Source organism: Protopterus annectens, chromosome 5.part0 (assembly GCF_019279795.1).
Source record: "Protopterus annectens isolate FY-2018-M chromosome 5.part0, PAN1.0, whole genome shotgun sequence".
Lineage (NCBI taxonomy): Eukaryota > Metazoa > Chordata > Ceratodontiformes > Protopteridae > Protopterus > Protopterus annectens.
Window position 1 is genome coordinate 1877860276 of NC_056735.1, and position 5157 is coordinate 1877865432.

At 39.0% G+C, this 5157-nt stretch overlaps 1 protein-coding gene across 1 annotated transcript in view; it reads left to right on the forward strand.

Moving 5' to 3' along the window:
- Positions 1-1388, forward strand: part of DGKH (diacylglycerol kinase eta) — a 1992493-nt gene extending 1991105 nt beyond the window's left edge. Inside the window, exon 30 of the mRNA XM_044071702.1 lies at positions 1-1388. This exon is cut by the window's left edge and continues 2285 nt beyond it. The gene's annotated coding sequence lies outside the window, so the exon portion shown is untranslated.
- Positions 1389-5157: the final 3769 nt, after the last annotated feature.

Consider the following 5157-nt stretch of genomic DNA (forward strand, 5'->3'; position numbering starts at 1 on the left):
GATGGGGGAAATAAGGGTAGGTCATAATAACCCCCCACAGCAAGCAGAAGCAGTTTCCTGCAGCATCACCAAAATGCTGTTAAGATCCATGCCAGCCCCAACTCACTTGGAGAAGTCTGGAGGAGAAGGTGGAACAGTTAGACCCAGTGACGGACAAGGGACAATAATATGGCTGGACAGAATGTAGCAGCATGGAGTGAGCTGTCACATGTGTACACAGTACTCTGGCCACACACCAGATAAATGCAGCCACATGCAATCACTGAATGACATTTTCTAAATGTTATTAACAAGGTTTGCACAGACAGAGTCTCTTTCATAGTAAATCATGGAAAACCTGAATTCTACAAATTGTTGCAGACAGATATCATTCTGTATCCAGCTTATTCTTGGAGAAAACCCATCACGTATATACTAAAACATGTGGACCTGTTTTCATCACTCCTGTTTTAAGGTACTGAAAATATATGAAAGATGACTCAGTCTAATAGAGAAGCTGCTTTTTCCATCTAGTGTATATCAGTCCTCCTATGTCTTAACATCAAAGTTCGAAAGTGGTAATCCATTTTCATTTCAACATGCACACTTACTTCTGTCATAGTAACTCTTGCATTCTGTCCTAAACTTTAATGTTCAGATATTTAAAGTTAGATCCCTGCCATATACCATTACATTTAAATTGAGACCTTCAGAATTATATTTCATTTTTTTTTCCTTCCTGGAAGGAATCATATCACTTGTCAGTCCTGTATCAGCACTATTATTAAGTAGATCTTACAAACCAAAATTATCATTTACTGTTAGGGTAAGCGGTAAAGTCTCACTTAACCAAATTGTCCTGGTACACAGAGATTATTATTATTATTCTTTGTTTTGTATCTTTCGGCTTACATTCATGGCCGCCTGTCCACATGTCAGTTTCAGTCTGTGTTTAGGCCATTTCAGTATTGGAGTAGACAAATGCTATATTACATTTTGCAGAGACTTTCTGGGGTAGTGGGCAGAAAACATATACTTTTTATGGATTTCATTTTGTTTGTTTGGGAGAGGGTGTTCTTGTTTAACACACAGGCTACTTAAGACTGTCATACAATTGCCCCCCTCCATATTGCATTTTGATATTTTGAAAACAAACAAAAATATCAGCTTTCCATAGCTGGAGGGTAAAAGGTGAATGAAGGCAAATTTCTGTTACTATCATACCCAAAGAAGTGAAATGATGACACATGGTGTTGTTGATTTTAGAATGTAAAACCAGATCTAAAAAGTAATGTTAATACTCCGTCAGTTAATAATCCAAGGTACTGATTGGTCGTCTTCTTCTTTCGGCTGCTCCCATTAGGGGTCGCCACAGCAGATCAACTGTTTCCATTTCTTCCTGTCCTTTGCATCTTGCTCTGTCACACCAACCACCTGCATGTCCTCTCTCACCACATCCATAAACCTTATCTTAGGCCTTCCTCTTTTCCTGTTACCTGGCAGCTTCATCCTTAGCATCTTTTTCCCAATATACTCTGCATCCCTCCTCAGCACATGTCCAAACCAATGTAATCTTGCCTCTCTGGCTTTGTCTCCGAACCTTCCAACCTGGGCTGACCCTCTAATATACTTATTCCTAATCCTGTCCATCCTCGTCACACCCAGTGCAAATCTTAACATCTGCAACTCTGCCACTTCAAGCTCTGACTCCTGCCTTTTTGTCAATGCCACTGTCTCCAACGCATATAACATAGCTGATCTCACTACCCTCTTGTAGACCTTCCCTTTCACTCTTACTGGTACTCGTCTGTCACAAATCACTCCTGACACTCTTCTCCACCCACTCCATCCTGCCTGTACTCTCTTCTTCACCTCTCTTTCACACTAACCATTACTCTGAACTGTTGATCCCAAGTACTTAAACTCATTCACCTTCGCCACCTCTACTCCCTGCATCCTCACCATTCCTCTATCCTCCCTCTGATTCACACACATATATTCTGTCTTAGTCCTGCTGACCTTCATTCCTCTTCTCTCTAGAGCATATCTCCACCTCTCCATGTTCTCCTCCACCTGTTCCCTACTCTCGCTACAAATCATAATGTCATCTGCAAACATTATAGTCCATGGGGACTCCTGTCTGATCTCGTCTGTCAACCTGCCCATCAACATTGCAAATAAGAAAGGGCTCAGAGCTGATCCTTGATGTAATCCCACCTCCACCTTAAACGCATCTGTCACTCCCACCACAGACCTCACCGCTGTCACACTGCCCTCGTACATGTCTTGTACCACTCTTACATACTTCTCTGACACTCCCGACTTCCTCATACAATACCACAACTCCTCTCTAGGCACCCTGTCATATGTTTTCTTCTAAATCCACAAAGACACAATGCAACTCCTTCTGACCTTCTCTGTACTTCTCCATCAACACTCTCAGAGCAAACATCACATCTGTAGTGCTCTTTCCTGGCATGAAACCATACTGCTGATCACTAATCATCACCTCCCTTCTTAACCTAGCTTCCACTACACTTTCCCATAACTTCATGCTGTGACTGATCAGTTTAATCCCTTTGTAGTTACTACAGCTCTGCACATCACCCTTATTCTTAAAAACTGGTACCAAAACACTTTTTCTCCATTCCTCAGGCATCCTCTCACTTTCCAAGATTTCATTAAACAATCTAGTTAAAAACTTCACTGCCATTTCACCTAAACACCTCCATCCAAGGTACTGACTGGTACATAGAGTAAAACAGTCAAAAGGACTGCTGATAAATATGTACAATATAAACTAAGAAAGGACATGCAGTTCATAGCATTTACTCAGAAGCATTCAGGCAAAAAAAAAGCTTTAAATTATTTTTTCATAGAAAAAATAGTTGTGCCTGTTTGCTCGCAATTGGCACCTATCCATAACGACTAGCAGTTTGCCATCTTTACCTAAATTTCTGTCTTTAATACCATGTGGTTCTTTATCCACTTTATCCAGGGGATATGTGGCAGTGCAGCCCATCCTATCTAAACAACGGTGCAAGGACGGAAAAAGCCCACTGCAGCACACAAGCATACCGCAGTGGTAATTTAGCATTAGTCAACCTCGTGACTTCTCTAAAATGTGGAAGGCCTCTGGATACACCAGTAAAAATCCACATAAATGCAGGGAGAGCATCTGAACTTCACATAGAAAGCAAGTTGTTCAAGCCTTGAAGTTTCACCACTTTACCACCGTGTAGCTAGAATTAATAAACATAAAACACGTCTTCAACACATATTCCTGCAATCTCAGTGTTTTTTTTTTTTTGCTTTTTCCTATTTAACATCACCAAATTAAGGCTGTACTCTATACTCAGGCGTTTCAGTTTCTTCTACAACACTGTCAGAATCTGTAGTGTTTCGTTTATCATATTTCTAAAAGGTTCTCAAGCGGGAAAGAGAAAGAGCAAATACAAATGTTCGCGAGACAGAGAGAACGATGAAAAAGAAAGAGAAAGTGAAACCCCATACTAAACGGGAAAATCAGTGATGCTGGATATGAAAACATTCATAATAAAAAGCTTAGAATGTTGTAATATGTTAGAAGCGATGAAGCAGAAAGACAACAAAAAGTAACGGTGTATTTCTCAAGAGAGTGCTAGATAAGGCTCGATAAGGCTAACGCTTATGTGTATGAACCGTAGTAAAACATTGCTGACCTGAATTTATATACAAGGTTAAAGTGAAAACAGCTATTTATAATTTCATTCAATTTCAGTGGTACTGAAATTATTACTGGTTAAATATATAATGGTAGTAAAAGGCACTGTGAAGATAATACCTTTGAAAGTGTCTCTTCAATAGAGTCCCTGTACAATCTTATCTGTAGAATAATTGGCACAGGCACTATTCTTCCAGTTTCTTTGTTGTAGTTTTGTAAAAACTATTAGCTGAGTAACATACATGCACAAAACAGTGGATGCTCTTTGCCTTTAAATGAAAGCTGTGAAGGCAAGGCAAAGCGCCCATAAGATGTTTCCTTTTGGTTCCCCATGTCTTTGAAGTTGTTGGTGTCTGCTACATATGCATGCACACAGGAGATGTTTTGCTTATGATCTTTAATACCAATGACTGCACTACTAATGTTTACCACTGTTATGACTATTCATATCTGCATCTGTACCTCTTAGTATTAAGTTCATGCCTAGGCTGTATATTTCTTTTTTGACAGTTCTGGTAACTGATTACCAGTAGTGTAATAGTTTTTTAATAGTGTAATGGTTTTGTCAGTACATGTATGGAACACTAATACAAATACACACACGTGTATATATATATATATATATATATATATATATATATATATATATATATATATATATATGTGTGTGTGCGTGTATGTATGTATCTGTACATCTGTACATATATGCGTCTGTTGTCTGTGTGTATATAATATCACACACCACACACACGTGTATATGTGTGTATCTGTATACACAGTTGTGTGTGGATATATATATATAGTGGGAAGTATTTTATAAGAAATGCATTTTCTAGTTCTCTTTATACTGCTGTTGCTTTTTAAGGTTCAGAGCTCTGTACATGTATGCTTTGTACTTGAAAACTCTTTTCTGCAGTACAAGGAAGCCCGTATGTAAGATTTTGAGAAGACATTTTTGTTAAACCAAACAGCACGGAAAACTATTCATTTCCTTCCATTGTAATCTTCATCTGAAAATGACATATGGGATAGTATTGGTTCATGAGAAATTGGCACATTCCTTGTGGCCCTGCCCCCACGACTTTGAAAGTGATATAACTGCATAGTTCATTGTTGCCTTTGACATGTTAGACTGAAGCATAAAAATAATAGTGTGGAGAAATGTCTGACCAGCAGAAAGTATATAGTTTACATTAAATACTCCACTGCCACAGATTCTCTCCCCAGTGGGGTACAAAACAACTGAGGCTGCACAATGCTTAGCTGATTTCTGCAAACTATTGTAGTAAAGAGCAACATCTTGGTTTGTGTGAGGTTTTGGCACCTTATTATTGTATTGCTTTCAGTAGATGGCATCAGTGTAGCACAACTCCATATGCCATGCTGGATGAAGACTTATAGGCCTTGCCAGTGTTATGAAACTTTAGATCACTGCTGAGAATGGCAGGTAGTTACCTTTGTTTTTACTTCGTAGG